Genomic DNA, 20,719 nt, shown 5'->3' with positions numbered 1-20,719 from the left:
ATAAAAGGTTGTGAAGTAACTTGCCCAGAGCATTCATTCACTATCATCTGAACTAACACATCAGCACGTTGGCAGCATTTCTGAGATACCTCCTGTACCTCGCCTTCTACTCTCCCTTCCCTGTGTTTGCTCAAGAAGTTACATTTCCTTTTCTCCCTACATCCCATGAACAATATCTCTTTGTATTTAACTAGGGCAAGGTTTCCTATTAGGATCTATTTTCTGTGAGCGTAAAACATTTTTGAAACCTCAAGAGAGAGTGTACAATCATTTAATGAGTGGCGTGTTCTGTCTCAGTCTTTTTGTACAACTTCTACATCTTAACTTATTCCCCTCATCTATTATCTCAATACCTGTTCATATACTCCTGCAAAGCTATTTGGCAGGGTGTAATTCCATCAGACAATATATAGAGTCTACAGTATATCTTGTTTCTTACCTGCAGAATGGGAACAAAGTGCTTTAATCTGAATGCAAAAATCTCACATTCTTTCTCCATTATGTCAGTGGTATAGAACTGTTTCTTTCCATGCTCTTTTGGGCAAGTTTCTATCCATGCCACACAGCCATGCTGTTAGGGACCAGGGCATGGGTGGCAAGCAGCAAAGCTTCCCAGGAGCTCCAGGAGGCTCTGTGCCTGTCCCGCACTGCAGCAATGCAACTCGGCACAGCCCCTGCTAGGGGCTATGGCTTAAAGGCACAATCCACCACTTGTTGTAATGTACTCTGCTTCCTTCCCAGACTTGCAGAGTTGTGTGTGGCTTGAAAGCTTGTACTTTTTCACCAACAGAAGTTAGTCCAATAAAAGATATTACCTCAGCCACCTTGTCTCTCTCATATCCTGAGACCCACACAGCTATAACTACAGTAATTTGGCCATTACTGTAAGTACTGTGAAATTTTCCTTAAAGTATCAGTGGAAAAATTGCTTTAAAGTTTATTCATTTGTGACACCTGTAGTTATGACAGGAGCCCAGCTACTGCCTTTTCTGAGTCAATGGAGACTTAACAAGATGAGAACATTTCTGTTTAACATGAGACAGAAAAATTTGCATTTTTACATGTTAAAATTTCTCTCACTTGTTAGACTTGATAAGATTACCAGTGATTGCAATTAAGCACAATGTAATCAACCCTAGTCCCCTCTTTCAAGGAACCAGCTCCCTTCCTGCCACAGGAAAGTCCATAGAACAGAACAGGTGTATTTTTCTGTTAAGGAAAGAGTAAAAGTGGCTGTGATCGATTAAACCATCTCCTTCCCAGACTGATATCAGGACTGTGGTTTGAATTTCATACCATCACTAAGGAAATGGAACAGCACACATATCCTTTGATCTCTCATCTGCTTCCTTTCCCTTGGGTTTCTTTTCTCAGCTCAGCGAGGGCTGCTCCAACCCATTCAGGTTCTCCCTCAACCACCCCCAAACATAAGGGGAAGATTTGCAAGGCTCCCTTCCCCCAAACACACCATTCCCCCTTCTTGCCTCATTGACCCCTGTCGCTCTCCTGCTTTCCCCATTACTCTAAGTGACTGCAGGGGACAGATGAAGCCTCAGCCATGTAAAATTGTTCACAGGCCCACTGACTAATTAACCAGCTGTGGCAGCCACCTGCAATGGCAAGGTTTCTTTTATCTCTGCTCTTTGGGGCTCTCATGCTGAGATCCCTTATCCCCGCAGCTGCTTTGGTGTGGTGGGTGCTCATTCAGCCTCAAGCCCCTCAGACTGAGTTTTACTTTCACCATTCTTTGCTACTCAGCTCTATAGGCTGGAGCTGCAGTTTCCACACCCTAAATACACTGCTGTATTTCCTGCCTCTCTCAAACATTGCTACATGTCTTATAAGGCTAAGCACTTCCTAGAGTCTTTTCTACAGAATGTCACTAAATCCTATTCCCCTCTGCAGGTGGGCTAACCTTCCAGAATTTCTCTATTCCAGTTTGATTCAGTCTGCCATTCCAACCTAGCCCAACTATATTCCTAGTAACAAGGGAAATAGGGCACATTACTACAGCAGTTCCTGAAGGTGCTGCCGGCCATCAGCACAGCAGAATGTGCTACAACTGCCTCTGCATTGTTCATAGCAGTCTGACGAAATCCTTCATTTTCACAAAAGTCCTGGGATAGTTCTTGGGTCTGGGCCTCCCATTGCAATAAATACTTAGATTTTTCAGGGCTTTTTTTTTTTTTTTTTTTGTATGGGTGAGGGATCTAGAGGGAGAGAGTGTGATGTGGGCGAGGAATGAAGAACCCAGAGAACTTTGATTGGTTTTGTACTCCATGGGTATACAAAAGCATTATAATTGCAGGACTTCGCATACAGCACTCTTTAAATTGCTCTCCATCACATCTGCTTTCTCCACTAACAATAGGAATGTTTCTGACACTGAAACTGCCCACCCACAAACGCATTCAGAGATCAAACAATTGCCCCGTAGATCCATAGATCTCAAGTGAAAAGCTTTTTGGAGATCAGACCTATATTTTGTGCTATGAGCCTTCTAACCCTCATGAACCCACTAAAAAGAGTTTGGTCCATCTCAGCATCTGTAAATTCTACTAAGAGCAAGACAGAATTATCAGCTCTTCCTCTTTTTAAGCTATTTTTTTCTTCCCCTCTCCCCCATGCCCTCCTCCCTGAAATCAAGAATCCATTCACTTCCACAAATTTCAACGGGGGCTAACACTGTGTCCCTAATGTCCCTTCTAAATGTCCCTATTAGTTTTCCAATGTTGGCATCTATACAAAGATTAATCCAGTGTATAATCTACATGGGATTTGAGATTAATTTGTTTTTCAAAATATTATCCAATATACATTTTAGCAGGTCAAATAAAAAAAACTGTCTCAATTAGGCAAAGAATTCACCATTTGAGCCCAAGTATTAATAGCCCAGTGTGGAATATGATTGTCCAATCAAATCCATTGTTCCTCTGCATCAGTGGAAGATTATTTCTCTTATAGAAGGACTACCAGGAGGGGTGTTTACTACACTGGAAACAAGAAAGTTGGCTGTGCTTAGCCTTGGTGAAAGCTATTCTCTGGCTGAGCTGCTTACCTAATGTCTGCTTACCTTTGGTGCTTCCTAGTGACACTTAAACAGAACTGGAAAGCCCGAGGCTGAAGTTGGGTTGTGGGGGAGGAAGTGAGGTGGGAATTAGTTCTCTATGCAGAACCGGGGATGATTCTCCTTAAGGAATAGTGGGGGAAAGGCTTGCTGTTTAACGATCTGAAAAATGTGACAGCAGACCTACCTGTGTGCCGGATAACTTGTCACAGCTGCACCATAGGCAGCTGTATAGACTGTGATTTATAGGTTTGTTGCAACACTTTGGTATTAAATCATGAACCTGTCTGTAGTGAAGATATACCTGATATCACTGATCTAAGTAATCTCAAAGGGGTATTCAGGTTAAATATCATAGATTTAGATATGGAAAAGGCACAGCATGCCAGCTCATCTATCTTCCTGTCCATGCAGTTGTTCCTGACTGTACATTTATACTTATTTGTTCACTCCCAGTTTTAAGTGTACTCAGCAATGGGGTTTCCACCATTTCCCTTGGGAAATTATGTCATAGGCCAATCAATAGCACCCAACGGACATTTTTTCTGATGGAAAATTTACATTTTCCCTTCCTTAACTTCATGTTACATCCCCTTTTACTCTGTTAGTATCTCTCTTTCTGATATTTGCACACCTAAAATGTGTATTCCTCTTCTGTTTCAGTTAAGTATCTTGTTACTCCTTGGTGAATGGGGAAATCAGCTGTGCTGGTTACAGGTAGCCTAAGAAGCTCATCTAGGAGGGACCTCAGCAGTTCCCCAAGTGTGGGTCGCAACCCCAGGTGGGGTCACACTCTCAGCAGATGGGGTTATAGCAATCCTTTCTGTGAGGAGGGCATCATTTTGCTTGCAGAACATGATCTCGAATGCGCTATGCATGCGAGGTCACGATGCATAGCGGACACCATTATGCCCTACTAACTGGCATTCTCTGCACTCATGCACGCGCACACACCACACGTATGAGGTCACACGGTGCAGAAGACACCATTTTGTAGAGCAAAATGGCATGCTCCATACACTGTGACCTCACACGTAGGGTGCATGCAAAGTCATAGTGTGTGGAGGAGGAAACATTTGCTTTTCAAAATGGCATTCTCCAAGCTTTCTGGGGTCCCGGCTGGAAAGACTTCATTAAAATGGGGTCATGTCCGCAGAAAGTCTGGGAACCCTGCTTTAGATTAACATGTCAACAAGGAGCTGTTTTAGCCATTACTTGAAACTAGTTGAGGATTTTAACAGATTGACAGTGTTTGCCTGAAGCACACCACCCTATTAGCAGATGTTGATTCTCTGAGAAAAGTTAAATAGATTCTACTGCCTCGTTGAGACAAGTGACTACTAATCTCAATGGATAGAAGTAACAAGGTAGGTGAAGTAATCTCTTTTATTGGACCAGCTGCTGCTGCTAGGGGAAAGGTTTCAAGTGACACAGAATAGAAAGACAGGAATGCTGCTTTGACGAATTTCTAGGAATTGGATGAGCAGTTCTGAAGGAAGAAGGCGGCTGTGATTTTCCTTCTTTACTAAGAGTATTGTGGAGAGCCTTTTGGGAGGAGGAGAGAGCCTGACCGTGCAACAGTCAGTTATATAAATGACCCCACTGAACAAGAACTACTTGCTAGAGCAGATGTTGATGGAGCAGGCCCAGAGGTTATATTTTCCTATATCAAATAAGAAGGTTTTAGTCCACAAATTTCATCTATGTCCAAGGAGCACTTGGAAGAGATGGTGGTGCAGAGCTGCTGACTCAGTCCCACAGCACAATTTAGAGCAGCCTTCTAGGTCTTTCAGTGGCTGCCAAAGGGCCATTCTGGATAATAAAGACCACTGGGCCATAGCCAACTCTGACCATGCGGCCTTTCCTCGGGCCCAAAAGTTCCTCTGTGCAGAGGGAATCCTCAAATGATCTGCTAAGATGCCTAAAGCCGCATTTCTCAAATGTGGCCACCAAAGGGTTTTTCCTGCGGTCTACGACAGCCTCCGGGGCAGAGATGGGGTGGGGCCAAAGTAGTGGCCCCTCCCTACAATGGCCAGAGGCTTTGGGGCTGGGCTTGACCTCCTCCACTGGTTCAGCCAGATGATCTGGTGGTAGGTTTCAGTTCCCCCCCTGCTGGCTTCAGTTGTGGGGCTCTGGGCTTCAGCCCCCTTACCCCAGCCCAGGGCGGCAGGGTTGCAGCAGGGCTGGCCGTACTAGGTGCTGTGGTCAAGATGCAAGGAGTGGGGTGAGCCTGGGATGCGAGGCCACAGAAGGAAGCTCAGGGCAATGGAGGAGAAGCAGGGAGTCCCGGGGGACAATGGGGAGGCCCAGAAGGATGCGTGGAGAGGAAGGCAGTGGGGGCCAGGGGCATCAAAATACAACTGTACATTATTTTTATTATTAAGTCTGCAAACAAACCCTATGTAAATACATTACAATGATTTTGACATGTATATGTGCATATTTATCTGTTTTTTCTAAAGTTTTTTTAAGAAAAATTTGTCAGAGCGGCCACCATTAAGAATTGGTGGCCACAGTCTAAGGCCACCAAAAATTTTGTTGTGAGCACCCCTGGCCTAAAGGCCAACACAGCAGAGAGTTTGACCCTCTACCTTCTCAAAGGCTTTCTACAGTGTTAGGGTGTAGCCGGGAGGGCTGGTCCCCCTCTGAGGAGGACCCAGAGAGGGAGGCAGGCCCACCCTGGCTGACAGAGACCTACCCCAGGGAAGCACCTGACCGGAAGCAAGGGGCCGGGTCTGGGCCTTTAAAGACCCCAGTGGCCCCACCTGACCGGAAGCAGGGGGGCGGAGCTAGGCCTTTAAGAGCCCGGCCGGCGAGCTCAGTTGGGAGGAGGCGGCCGAAGGGGAAGGACGCATCTCCTCCGGAGCTCCTAGCCAAGGCGGTGCCGGGGAGCCGGGCTGAGAGGGAGTGGCCAGCCGTAAACCCAGCCCGGGGATCGACCGAGGCCTTCCCCAGGTACCCAAAAGCCTGGGAGTCGGAGGGACCGTCGGAGGCCCCCACGGTCTGGGAACCAGGAGAGGGCCCGTCAGGGCTCCCCGAGGACTACGGGCCTGACGAGCAACCCCCGGACACACCCGGGGCCTGGGAGCCGGGGACAGATCTGCCCGAGCCATGCCGAGCCTGGGACCCCGAGGACCTACCGGCCCTGCCTGAGGCCTGGGGACCGCAGGACCTAGAGGAGCTACCCTTCGAGGACGAGCCCATGGAGCTCCCCGATCTGCCGCCTGTGGACAATGAGGGCCTAGCCGGTCTACCCGACCTCAGCGACCCGGAGGAGACAGGTACCAGGGGTTTCGGGGAGGAAGAAGCCCAGGGATAGCCGCACGATAGTGGCTGAGGCAGGGGCAACCTGGGCGGTGTGTTGCGGCTGGAGCCCCACCGATCCAGCGGCAAACGCTGTTGCCGCTATCAGGGCCCTGGGCTGGGACGCAGTGGAGACGGGCGGGCCTGCGTCCCCCTCCCCCCTTCCCTATCGTCCGTGAGGAAGCCTTCCCCACCGTGCCGTTCCCGAAAGCGGCTTGCTCACCCGCCAGCCCTGCTTGAGGGCCTGGCTACAAACTGCTGCCTCGCCAGCCCTGCTTGAGGGCCTGGCTACAAACTGCTGCCTCGCCAGCCCTGCTTGAGGGCCTGGCTACAAACTGCTGCCTCGCCAGCCCTGCTTGAGGGCCTGGCTACAAACTGCTGCCTCGCCAGCCCTGCTTGAGGGCCTGGCTACAAACTGCTGCCTCGCCAGCCCTGCTTGAGGGCCTGGCTACAAACTGCTGCCTCGCCAGCCCTGCTTGAGGGCCTGGCTACAAACTGCTGCCTCGCCAGCCCTGCTTGAGGGCCTGGCTACAAACTGCTGCCTCGCCAGCCCTGCTTGAGGGCCTGGCTACAAACTGCTGCCTCGCCAGCCCTGCTTGAGGGCCTGGCTACAAACTGCTGCCTCGCCAGCCCTGCTTGAGGGCCTGGCTACAAACTGCTGCCTCGCCAGCCCTGCTTGAGGGCCTGGCTACAAACTGCTGCCTCGCCAGCCCTGCTTGAGGGCCTGGCTACAAACTGCTGCCTCGCCAGCCCTGCTTGAGGGCCTGGCTACAAACTGCTGCCTCGCCAGCCCTGCTTGAGGGCCTGGCTACAAACTGCTGCCTCGCCAGCCCTGCTTGAGGGCCTGGCTACAAACTGCTGCCTCGCCAGCCCTGCTTGAGGGCCTGGCTACAAACTGCTGCCTCGCCAGCCCTGCTTGAGGGCCTGGCTACAAACTGCTGCCTCGCCAGCCCTGCTTGAGGGCCTGGCTACAAACTGCTGCCTCGCCAGCCCTGCTTGAGGGCCTGGCTACAAACTGCTGCCTCGCCAGCCCTGCTTGAGGGCCTGGCTACAAACTGCTGCCTCGCCAGCCCTGCTTGAGGGCCTGGCTACAAACTGCTGCCTCGCCAGCCCTGCTTGAGGGCCTGGCTACAAACTGCTGCCTCGCCAGCCCTGCTTGAGGGCCTGGCTACAAACTGCTGCCTCGCCAGCCCTGCTTGAGGGCCTGGCTACAAACTGCTGCCTCGCCAGCCCTGCTTGAGGGCCTGGCTACAAACTGCTGCCTCGCCAGCCCTGCTTGAGGGCCTGGCTACAAACTGCTGCCTCGCCAGCCCTGCTTGAGGGCCTGGCTACAAACTGCTGCCTCGCCAGCCCTGCTTGAGGGCCTGGCTACAAACTGCTGCCTCGCCAGCCCTGCTTGAGGGCCTGGCTACAAACTGCTGCCTCGCCAGCCCTGCTTGAGGGCCTGGCTACAAACTGCTGCCTCGCCAGCCCCGCCTGAGGGCCTGGCTACAAACTGCTGCCTCGCCAGCCCCGCCTGAGGGCCTGGCTACAAACTGCTGCCTCGCCAGCCCCGCCTGAGGGCCTGGCTACAAACTGCTGCCTCGCCAGCCCCGCCTGAGGGCCTGGCTACAAACTGCTGCCTCGCCAGCCCCGCCTGAGGGCCTGGCTACAAACTGCTGCCTCGCCAGCCCCGCCTGAGGGCCTGGCTACAAACTGCTGCCTCGCCAGCCCCGCCTGAGGGCCTGGCTACAAACTGCTGCCTCGCCAGCCCCGCCTGAGGGCCTGGCTACAAACTGCTGCCTCGCCAGCCCTGCCTGAGGGCCTGGCCTTTAGACTGCTTGCCTCGCCAGCCCTGCCTGAGGGCCTGGCCTATAGACTGCTTGCCTCGAGAAAGGCGCAAGACGGCTCCCCGTGAGAGGTAGCCGGGAGGGCTGGTCCCCCTCTGAGGAGGGCCCAGAGAGGGAGCCAGACCCGGACGCTGCTCTCCGATTCCAGGGGCACGTCCACACAGGGTCATTCAGATTCCCTGGATTCAGTAGAGTTCAGAGATTTTTCATTCTCTTTTAATCAGGTGTTTTTAATATCTTCAATATATTTTCATGCAGTTATTGGTTATTTTTTTCCCCTAAGCATTCACAAGCTCTCTCTGGAATACGGAGCTGTATTTACCCCAGTAGATAATGCCCTCAAAAGACATCTATAGCTCAAAACTGGGCCTCCTTTCTCCCAAGCAATTGGATTTTAAATTTTGTGTCAACTGATTTGCCAAATCAGAATGAACACAAACACTTGCCAATCTTAACTGGCAAAATTTGGACTAATAAACTATCCTAATTGATAATCTAATACTATCAGCCCTTCAATCATCCCTTAAAATATATCCTTTATAATATTTTTGTGGTAGTAAAGGAGATAGTGATCAGCTGTTTCTGACTAGCAGCATGATCTTTTCTTTTGTTTGATGACACTTAAGAGCACAGTGACTCAAGGTAAACTTGTTGTTGGGGCTGCTCGCCATTTAGTAAGTGTTATTTGATACGAAATATTTAGAAGGTCAAAATGTAGCCTTCTTTTTTACTATAATCCCACTGTTTTTGCCACTGACTAATAACTTTTGTATAATGGTAGGATTAATATCCTTTACATTTCATGAAATAAGAAAAAAAACCTGTCCAATCTAACCTAATAAGACTATAATAAACAAACAAACTCATTTGTACATTCATATAGTGATTTAAAGAGTCCAAACTGAATTAAATTACATGTATGGAATTAAATAGTGATTAGGTCCAATATTCCCAATTTAACTCAGTCTGTACCATTATATACATTGTAATACAGCACAATAGTATGTGCATGTGTGTTTGTGCACACACTCCCCACCAACCTACCAAATTTACAAGTAACTGGGGAAAAAAGAGAAGCAACTGTCCAACTTGACTGAATTTCTGAATCTACCAAAATAAATAGTAGTAGTTCATGAGTCATCTGTAACCATTGCACTTAAGGTAAGATCTTGTCACGGGAGTGGCCATACTGGGTCAAATCAGTGGTCCATCTAGCCCATTAAGATGCTTCAAAAGGAATGAATAGAACAAGGAAATTATCAGGTGATCCATCGCCTGTCGTCCGGTCCCAGCATCTTGCAGTCAGAGGTTTAGGGATTCTCAGAGCATGGGGTTCCATTGCTGACCATCTTGGCTAATAGACATTGATGGACCTATCCTCCATGAACTTATCTAATTTTTTACCCCCGTTATACTTTTGGCCTTCACAATATCCTCTGGCAAGGAGTTCCACAGGTTGACAGTGAGTTGTGTGAAGTGCTTCCTTTTGTTTGTTTTAAACCTGATGCCTATTAATTTCATTTGGTGATCCCTAGTTCTTGTATTATGAGAAGGGATAAATAACACTTCCTTTATTTACTTTCTCCACACCACCATGATTTTATAGACCTCTATCATATTCCCCTCCCCCCCCCCCCCCCCCGGTCACATCTTTTCTTTTCCAAGATGATCTCTCCTCATATCTAAACTGGGCCATACCCTTAATTATTTTTGTTGCCCTTCTCCTTACCTTTTTCATTTCTACTTTTTTTTTCCCTTTTGGAGACTAGGTAATCAGAACTGCAAACAGTATTCAAGATATGGGCATACCATGGAGTTATATAGGGGCATTATGATTTTTACTGTCTTATCTATCCTTTTCCTAATGGTTGCTAACACGGTTAGCTTTTTTGACTCCCACTGCACATTGAGCAAGTGTTTTCAGAGAACTATCCACAGTGACTCCCAGTTCTCTTTCTGAGAGTGGTAACAGCTAATTTAGACCCCATCACTTTGTATTTATAGTTCGGATTATGTTTTCCAATATGCAGTACTTTGCATTTATTAATATTGAATTTCTGAAATTAAATATTACTGTCCTGGGCTTCTTTCATCCCCCCACACCAAGGATGCTAAATTTAATTATAGTATGGTCGCGGTTATCGAGTGGTTCAGATACATTCATCTGTTGGAGCTCCCCTTAGGCCTAAATCAAGAATTGTCTCTCCCCTGGTAGGGTGCAGGACCAACTGCTCCAAGAAGCACTCATCGATGGTATCTAGAAACTTTATATCTGCAGCCCATCCTGAGGTGATACATACCCAGTCAATTGTTATGGGAATGAGGGCAGGGACTGCTGAAACTTATTGTGACTGTAAAGACAATGATATATCTGTCTGTTTTAACTGTAGCTGCTGCCATTGTGGCCTCAAGGGGTGCCCCCTCCACACCCATGGAATCAGAATCATAGGACTAGAAGGGACCTCAAAAGGTCACCTAGTCCTCTGCACTTATGGCAGGACAAAGTATTATCTAGACCATCCCTGTCAGGTGTTTGTCTAACCTGCAGAAAAATTACCAATGATGGAGATTCCACAACCTCCCTAGGCAATTTATTCCAGGGTTTAGCTACCCTGACAGTTAGGAAGTTTTTCCTAATTTCCAGTCTAAGCCAGCCTGGCTGCAATTTAAGCCCATTGCTTCTTGTCCTATCCTCAGAGGTCACGGAAAACAATTTTTCTCCCTTCTCCTTGTAACAACCTTTAATGTGCTTGAAAATTGTTATAGTGTCCCCCTCAGTCTTCTCCTCTCCAGAGTAAACAAACCCAATTTTTTTCAATTTCCCCTCATAGGTCGTGTTTTCTAGACTTTTAATAATTTTTGTTGCTCTTCTCTGGACTTTCTCCAATTTGTCCACATCTTTCCGGGCATCACAATACTCCAGTTGAGGCCTAATCAGTGTGGAGTAAAGCAGAAGAAGTACTTCTTGTATCTTGCTTACAGTGCTCCTGATAATGCATCCAAGAATTATGTTTGCCTTTTATTTATTTTTTTGGGGTGGACACAACAGTGTGACTCATATTTACCTTGTGGTCCACTATGACCCCCCGATCTTTCCACAGTACTCCTTCTTAGGCAGTCATTTTCCATTTTGTATGTGTGCAACTGATTGTTCCTTCTTAAGTGGAGTACTTTGCATTTGTCCATATTGAATTTCATCCTATTTACTTTAGACCATTTCTCCAGATCATTTTGAATTTTTATCCTGTCCTCCAAACACTTGCAACCCCTCCCAGATTGCTATTATCTGCAAACTTTATAAGTGTACTCTCTCTGCTATTATCTAAATCCTTGAAGATATTGAGTAGAACTGGTCCCAGAACTGATCCCTGAAGGACCCCACTTGATATGCCCTTCCGTCTCAACTGTGAACCACTGAAAGCTACTCTACGGGAAAAATAAGTTATAGATTTTCTGGAGGTGAAACAATGAAGCATTGGCTCCACAAATGGCCAGGTTGTCATATTAACCAACTGTGGTTCCAGTCCTACAATTGGTTCCATACAGGCAGAGCCTGGGGAATGACTGTGATGAGGGCTTATTTCATAAAGAATACTCCATTGGAGGCATCAGTGAAGAAAGTCAATGAATATGGAAGAGTAGGCTACAAGTATATAAAGAGTTGACTTGATATATTTTTAGGTGTGAAGTTTGTCTCCTCTCACTTCCTGTCATTAATAGGTCAATCCAGATGTTCAAAAATCAGAAGGCAATATTATTATTCAGTTGAACACCACATAACTAAGGCCCTATCCCATGCTCAGTGACACCTGTGTGCATCTGGAATTACTCCACTGAATTCAGTAGTGTTACTTTGATTTTATGCCTGTGGTAATTGAGAGCACAGGTTAAGCCAGAATTAGCTGTACAATTTCAGCTGGTGATCATTCATCCTGATATTGGGGGCAAAGAGAGGGAACTGTAGGTATGATTCACCTCTTTGTGAAATAGTCGTCAAATTTTGTATTTCACCTGAAAGTAGTTTGCTTTAAGACCGCTCTGATCATAATATTTTAAATGTGCTGACTGTTGCATTACCTCATTTGTCATCTTTGATCAAGTCACACAATCAAAATAAACTTTAGATAATCTTTGAGGCATATGAATGTCACCTTTTTATGGTCTTTAGCTCTTTTCCTTCTCATTTAGTGCTTGAAATCACTCTGGACTTTCTTGTTGCAGCTTGGACTCTAGCTCCTCTTCTAGATTACACCACAGAAAACCACTAAAGTTAACTATAGTTTGAATTGTGCATACTGAACATGTTTTACCCCAAATGTATCTTGGAAGTACTTGTGGCACTCAGGCTGCATACAGAACAAAGAAGTTCTCATCTCCTGACACACTGCATTTAAGAACTGTCTTCCAGCAGATTGATAAGAAAATGAATGATCAATCTGCTACAAGGCAGAGTGGAGTCATTGTGGATAGTTCTCTGTAAACATCCTTTCATTGCGCAGTGGCAGTCAAAAAAGGTAACAGAATGTTGGGAATCATTAGGAAAGGGATAGATAATAAGACAGAAAATATCGTATTGCCTCTTTATAAATCCATGGCATGCCTAAATCTTGAATACCGTGTGCACATCTGGTCTACTCATCTTAAAAAACAAAAAAGATATATTGGAATTGGAAAAGGTACAGAAAAGAGCAACAAAAATGATTGGAGTATGGAAAAGATTCCATATGTGGAGAGATTAATAAGACTGGGACTTTTCAACTTGGAAAAGAGATGACTAAGGGTGGGATATGATAGTCTATAAAATCATGACCGGTGTGGAGAAAGTAAATAAGGAATTGTTATTTACTCTCTCTCTCATAACACAAGAACTAGAGATCACCCAATCAAATTAATAGGCAGCAGATTTAAAACAAACAAAAGGAAGTATTTCTGCACACAATGCATAATCAACCTGTAGAAGCCCTTGCCAGAGGATTTTGGGAAGGCCAAGACTATAATAGGGTTAAAAAAAGAACTAGATTAGTTCATGGAGGATAGGTCCATCAATGGCTATTAGCCAGGATAGGCAGGGATTGCTGTTTGCCAGAGGCTGGGAATGGCTGATGGGATGGATTGCTTGATCATTACCTGTTTTATTCATTCCCTCTGAAGCACCTGGCATTGGCCACTGTCAGAGGACAGGATACTGGACTAGATTTATTGGTCTGACCCAGTATGGCCATTCTTATGATTGCAATAGGCAGGACGTCATTCACAGTGTTTTTCCATTAATTCTATCAAAGATTTGATTTTTTTCTTATATCAAGTGACTATTGTTAGTGTGAAACTAGGAGTGAAGATGAATTAGGGAGATGATCCTTAAGAGAAAAATGGGATTAATAATAACTAAAAATCTAATGCTCTGAGAGAAACTATCCAAAATTATTGATGGGCCAAACTCCCTTAAAATTTCAGGGAATATAGGGAACAGATTTTAATTCCAAGATCTGAACCTGCTTCCATAGTTGTGGGTTAAATTCAAAATTAGAATGGACTTATTTTCCTATTTGGATGCAACCAAATGCTCCTCCGAAAAGCCAGTCTGATGAAATTTAACCACTTTATTTGATTAAACCAATTTCTACTTTGACACTGATTTGACTAATGATCTAGCATCTTTTCCATCATTACTGAAGAAAAAAGTCACTCATTTGTACACTTAACAGCAATCATAAATGGTATATAGTTCTTCATTTGGTCCTGGCTTCTAAAAAGCTGAGATCACTGTGATGGTGTCAAAAAATTATAGCTAAAAAATACCTGAGGTCACTGACATCCATCTCTTGATCAGTGCAAGATTCTTCCCTGTCACATGGGACCTACCCACATCTTTTGTACACCTCAAATTCCCACTGACTTCCTAGGAGCAAGGGTGCTGAAAGAATGTAGGTTCAGTCTCTCTTTCACTGTTCCTGCCAACACTTAAGTATGGCCCCGATTCAGCAAGGTACACAAGCACATAAATAATTTTAAGCATGAGTAGCCTCAATGACATCAACAGAGTTACTCATATCCTTAAAGTCAGGCATGTGCTTCAAGTATCTTGCTGAACTGGGATCCATATAGATGAATTTACTCATATGGGTAATCCATTGACTTCATGCCTCAGGATTTACAGGTTAGGAGACCATATTTGCAAATGATTCGATATGAAAGAAGTAACCCTCATGGATTCTAGAAGAGTTACAAATGTTTCTTCTTGCACAGCAGTATATTTTACTTTCGCCTGACAGAATAGAACTGGCTCAATAATATAAAAATAAAATATTCAAGAATAATTTATTCAGTGATTGGTGAAGGAAAAAAATCCCAAATCCATGAAGCTGGTCTGCTAATGAAGACATTTACTCAAAATTAAGTTACTCAACTTTGAAGAGGAAAAAGTTAATTGGACACATTTTGCAATTACTATTCTACCTCATCTAATAGAAAGCTGTATCTTCCTTTAGCTCTATTTTCCATACAAAGTGCACAGTGAACTAATTAGTCAAGAACTCAAACTTGGAATCTTTTAGCAGATTGCAGAGGCAATAGATGCATCAATCAAAGTCAATTAAACCTATATTAACTAAGAAATGCCTTATCCCCTTTGGGGTTTCTTCCCTTTTCTAGTTATTTTACTTTATTAATTATGACTACTATTTACATACAATGCCAGTGGGAATCTAATAAGAAATTGATGCATCGACTCCCACCAGAGATCTTAGATGTTTTTAACATATTTTCATTACCTATAATTAAATGAATAATCTAATTTGGCAGATCTTCCTGTGACACACCTGCACTCACGGGCTCCCACTGAATATGAAAAATGTCAGGTAAATATAAAAACAGCAGGGGATTTAGCTAGAGACATTTAGAGAATAAACATCCTCAAAAGCAATGAATCATTGCATGTGTTAAACATTAGGAAAATTAGCACATCTAATATAGCTTTTTAAAGAGCTTTAAACAATTATAACATTCATTTAAAAAAAAAAAAAAGATCACAACTTCCCCCATATAAAAATACTACCCCCAAATGGCTTGTAAGACCAGTAAGGTCTTTGTTCTGCGTTTGCACAGCACCTAGCACACTGAGGTCCTGGTTAATAAATAAGGCTCCTAGGTACTATGGTAATGCAAATAAATAATTTAATTTCAAGCCCTTCTTTTCACACTGGCATTACTTGTTTTCCTCCCCCCACATGCCATGTAATTTCTTCCCTATGTGCTCTTGTATTTTATCTCTTGCTCTACAAATTTGGAATAGAAGGCTAATACGGAACATCTTTTTTTCAGTTGTACTTCTGTTTAATGCAACTAGACTGTAGGAAAGTCTCATGGGAGGAGATCAAGTTACCCAGAAAAGCTTGATAATGTAAAAGCCTTGAAAGCATAACTCCTTTCAGTAAAGTAATTGGTGGAATCCCATGTTTACTGTGTCACTGCTTCCAAAAATCAAACCATCTGCTCACTTTGCAGAATTAGCCTAAGCTCTGTTACATTTTGGGTTTCTTTCCTTCTGGTATATGGATCATCAGATTTTTAAAAAGTGGGGGAAGGGGTCTTCAGGCCAAATGAGGCCCTCAGTGACACCTGTATAGTTCTAGTTCTTTCATGGCTTTAACACAGGTGTGAGTGATCAGAAGTTAATATACAATTCCACTGAGGATATACAAGAAGGAATTGAGTCCAGCTCACTGTCTCTGATGGCTTTGCAGCTAGAGTAAAAACAAGTAGCAAGGCCCAATTCAATTAATGCCTTTGAGGATCTGGGCCTAAGTCCTTCCAGGAGAGTCAACAGACCTGACTGACTACACCCAGGGAGTAGATACATAACATCTTTTAAGAGTAGAACCATGCTACATTGCAATGTTATCTTAGGTGGTCAGAAAGTGACACATTTTGTCAAAAAGCATTTTTCCCTTAGAAATTTCACCACTAGTTTCAGTGTACTCCCTTCATACACTTACATTTGCAGGCATAAGAATCATGCAGTCCTATACATATTGCTCCTTTGCATAATTTTATATTGATAAATTCCCTTGCTTGGTTATTTGTTTACCAAACTAATGTCAAATGATGCACTTGGGGCCATCATCTGTTAAGCAGCGGAATTTCACTGGGGAGTTCTGATTAACAGCCAATGTCACATCATCATTCAGATTGCAAATAAGTGTAGTGAGCATATTTGTGAGGTTTTGTCCATAATACTTTTCTAAACAATTATTGCATGCACTCAAATAGCATTAAGATATTATTAAAATCATGACTGAGACATGAAAACCTTCACTGTAAATGGAAAGAAGAACACACCAAACATGAATTTTAGTGGAAAGAGCATGTGAGAAAAGAGCAGAGAGGAGAAAATATGATCAGGAGTCTTCCAGATACTGAACTTTGGATAACTGCATTTTCCACCTACATACATATTCACAAGAGGTGTGTGTCCATAGCTATATGCATAAATAAAAAAGTCAAGACATATAATTGATAGCCATTAATCTAAAATACTATAATGTTAAACCTTAGTTTTCAGGAATGTTCTTATCATACATGTCCTTTTTTATGATAATGTAAAACTGAGCTCTACCACCAAGCTAGACCAGCAGTTAGATTTGACTTCTCCTCAACTGACCCTAAAAGGTCTCATTAACTCTTCCAAAACCCTGTTAGTTTTAGGCAGGCTCTGATAAATCCTGAGAAGGTCAGAACTGGACACTTATAAAGCTTCAGATGAAAGATCCACCTTAAACTGCCATCTTAATTTGTAGCAAACTAACTGTTGTTGAAGTCTGTAGATTTGATCAAAAACGAATTTTGAGCTCCATCTTGAAGACAATTGTTACTTGTTGTAACTAGGAAGTTACAGATTGTTTCCCACGCAGGTCTCTGCAGATGCCCTGATTAGCTGCATGCTAGAACTAAGGTCTATATGCTGCAAAGTAGATGGTACTCTGATGTACTAGAGACTTGCTTGAATTAGTCATACTTAAATCCAGGATGCACAAGAATTCTGGCTTAACCACATCATAGAAATAAAGAGACCTTCTTAGATGATCAAAATCCTTTTCAAATGATTTTCCACAGAAACGTAAGTATACAAAAATGACTATGAACTATAAAGGATTTGCTAGAAGTCTTCTATGATCCATTTCAGTTCCTATATGTTATTACACAGGATGTGACATGGTAAAAACCTTAACAATCTTTGTAGGTTTTAAAGCCACAGTAAGGCAAGCTGTATCAAGGAAACTGTTAAGAACGATAGGCCCAAGAGAGGCATTCACAATCGTGTACGTCACTATCCACACATGACAATGGGGTAGTCACAATTACAGAGACTAACCAAAAAACTGTGGTAGCAGAAATTACCAAATGGCATGGATACAAAGAATTTAGCTAATTAGTGGAGACAATGCCCAAGAAAACATATGGGCAATTCGTAATATGGGCCTTAATCCTAAAAACATTTATGCATATGCGTAATTTTACTCATGTAAGCAGTGTCACAATGGGACAGCTCATAGAAATTATTTTTTACTCATGTGTATAGATGTTTGCAAGATCAGGGCCCAAGATACTAAATTAATTGAGGACTTACAACAATGCAACATTTCAAGTGGCATATAACAGCAGATTCACATTACTCTGTCTGCTTCAGGATTGAGGTGATTACTACTGTTACCTCACACTGTCGGTTTTTCCTACTGAGAATAAAGCCAGGTCTGCATTTAGAGGCCTATGCTGGTATAACAATAGCAGTGTAACATACCAGCAAAATGCCCCTAGAGTGGATACACCTTGTGCCAGCAAAGCTGCATTTTTGCTGGCATGGCTTTATTCCAGCACTCCTGAGTGAAGTCATTTTGCAGGTATATCTGTAGTTAGACTAAGGGCTTTTGCTAGCACAAGCTAAATCAGTCAGAGCTCATACCTTTCCGTCCCCTGACTGACCTAACTATATCAGCAAAAGTTTGCAGAAATATCTGGACTATAACACTTGCTTTTTGTAAAACATCCAACTGCATTACAGACTTACCTGCCTGTAAGCAAGTTGAGTTGTCACATTGTTTGGAAAAAAGAGCAAACCCTCCACCTGCAATCCACTTATGCCCCTTTCCTGAGGTTGGGCTGTGTTAACGATGTAAATGTGAACCCAAAACTTGGCTCTGCTGTTGTCAAACCCTAATTCACCTCCCCCAGAAGATCACTCCCATCTCCTTATATCCAGGGTGAAGCACACCTGCCAACACAAATCTGGCAGCAACTCTCCACAGGGTTCTAACACCTGCTTTACAGAACAACACAGCCACCCTGTTAAAGAGACACCTTTCCTCGTCTCACAGGGAAATAAATTATCTACTAATTATCTGGAGATAGCAGAGAGAGTTGAGATTTTGATCAACATTTTATAAACTTGTGCATGTTCAGAAAGGGGTAATTTCAGCAATGAAATAAGGGTACCTTTCAGATAAAGAACCACCATCAGAAGGACAGCATCTGCACAGTATGGCATATTGTTGTAACCATGCTGGTCCCAGGATAGTAGAGCTATGTAATATCTTTTATTGGACCATCTGCTTTTGGTCAGAGAGACACGCTTTCAAGCTTACATCTGAAGAAGAGCTCTGTATAAGCTTGTCTCTTTCACCAACAGAAGTTGGTCCAATAAAAGATATTACCTCACTCACCTTGTCTCTCCAACCTTTGCACGGCCCAGTCATGTAGTAGAGGGGAAAATATTGAGTAAGTGTCCCATTTTATGAATATTGCCATGAAATCTTTCATTTCTCAGGAGATCAATCTAGATCTTGGCTTTTAAGGTCTCCTCAGAAAAATCCACAGCATATATAGCATGAACCTGAGAAGGATGAAGTGCTAAATTGACCTTGCTGAGAGATTCACTCCTGTGTTTCAACCCCACCTCTATGGACCCTGCACACAGCCTTTATAAAGGTCTCACATGTGTGTACCACAATTTAAAGAAGAAAAAAAGTTAGAGAAGTGAAGCAGCTTGTTGTCTGCAGCATTTCAATAGCACTTCCACCTGTCTGCACCAACTCCTACCTTCTACTTTACATAAACAGTTTAATTAGAATGCTATTAACCTCCAGTTGTGGTTTTTGTTTTGTAATTAAGTAAAAGGGAGCACAGCCACGGGTGAGTACTGCTCAAACCTGTCACCAGGGGAAGAGGTAAACCTGCCGGTACCAGGGGAGGAGGTAAATAGAACATAAACACACTCCCAGAGAAAAGGCTGGGGAGAAAACATTTAAACAACAGGAAGAGAGACAAGAGGGGAGCACAAAAACATGAAACTGAGACCAAGGGTTAGACCACTATCTAAGGGTTCTGATCCATTACAAGTCCCTCATACTCCACTCTCAGTGTTTTTGGAGACCACTAAAACACTTTGATGTGTTGTAGTAGCTTTGTCATACATTTGCCATAAAAATTCTTTACTGTTTTAGTTGTGAATTATTGTAACATTTTAAGTGAAGCTGTTAGAGAAGGCTGAGCAGTCTAGGGGAGAGAACACCAGACTAGGAGTCTGTATACCTGGCATGTGACCTTGGGCAAGTCACCTCACTTCTGTGCTTCAGTTTCCCCACCATTAATTTGAGGATAAATGATTCTTACCTCATCTGTAAGGGGCTTGAAGATCTACAGATGAAAAATGCTATAGATGAGCTAAATAATATCATAAAAGCAGGAGAATAGCAAATAAGAGAATAATGAATAACTAATACTCTTGTTCAAATACAAATACCCCCACTTGCACGCAAACATGGATATTTGTACAAAGATCAGTCTTCTTTACTTGGATGAACACTGTTTTCCTTTCAAAAACAAACAAAGGAAATGTACAAAAGAATCTAAATTATCCAAAGATCTTGGGGCATACCCAAAAGATCGGGGGGAGTTGGCTCAGCATATTTTGACATTTGCATTCAGGGGTGTGCTGGGTGCTGACTTTGGATTCTGCTGAGTTAGTTTCTTTATTGAGGGTTTGAGATCATACATTGCACTTGTACAATGTTTTCCCTTGTGTATTGCCAAGTGCCTTACAAACACTAATGAACACAGGGTACGTTTATACTGCAATCATGGGATGTAAAGACAGCTTCTGTAGACATTCCTGAGTTAGCTTTAATCTAGCTATCTTGGGAACTAGATGAAGCTATGGCAGCACATGGTAATTACCCAGGTTTCTGGAAGTGCACACTGCTGCAGCTTCACAGCTCCAGTACCCACGCTAGCTAGATTAAAGCTAGCTCCGATATACCTACTTGAGCTGCAGTCACACCCCATGGTTGCAGTGTAGACATACAATAGTGCTGGGAGACAGGGTCATGTGTATAAGATGAGGAAATAGAGGCTATGTCTACACTGCCCACCACTGGTGGCGATAGGTAGGATGTGTGTCATGTTGCATTGATCTCAAGGGTCAAAAGAGTTGAAAGTGTTATAAAGCCTTTCACTGTCCAAACATTAA

The 20,719-nt window shown here is 43.8% G+C and overlaps 1 protein-coding gene across 1 annotated transcript in view; it reads right to left on the bottom strand.

Annotated features, from left to right (window-relative positions):
- FBLN2 (fibulin 2) overlaps positions 1 to 18,368 on the bottom strand; it is a 184,659-nt gene extending 166,291 nt beyond the window's left edge. Inside the window, exon 1 of the mRNA XM_067543807.1 lies at positions 18,263 to 18,368. The gene's annotated coding sequence lies outside the window, so the exon portion shown is untranslated. The remainder of the gene's footprint in view (positions 1 to 18,262) is intronic.
- Positions 18,369 to 20,719: the final 2,351 nt, after the last annotated feature.

The sequence above is a fragment of the Emydura macquarii genome, unplaced genomic scaffold (genome assembly GCF_026122565.2).
Source record: "Emydura macquarii macquarii isolate MOO-44397 ecotype Brisbane River unplaced genomic scaffold, CSIRO-AGI_Emac_v2 contig_968, whole genome shotgun sequence".
Taxonomy (NCBI): Eukaryota; Metazoa; Chordata; order Testudines; family Chelidae; genus Emydura; species Emydura macquarii.
This window is presented reverse-complemented; position numbering and strand designations above follow the sequence as displayed.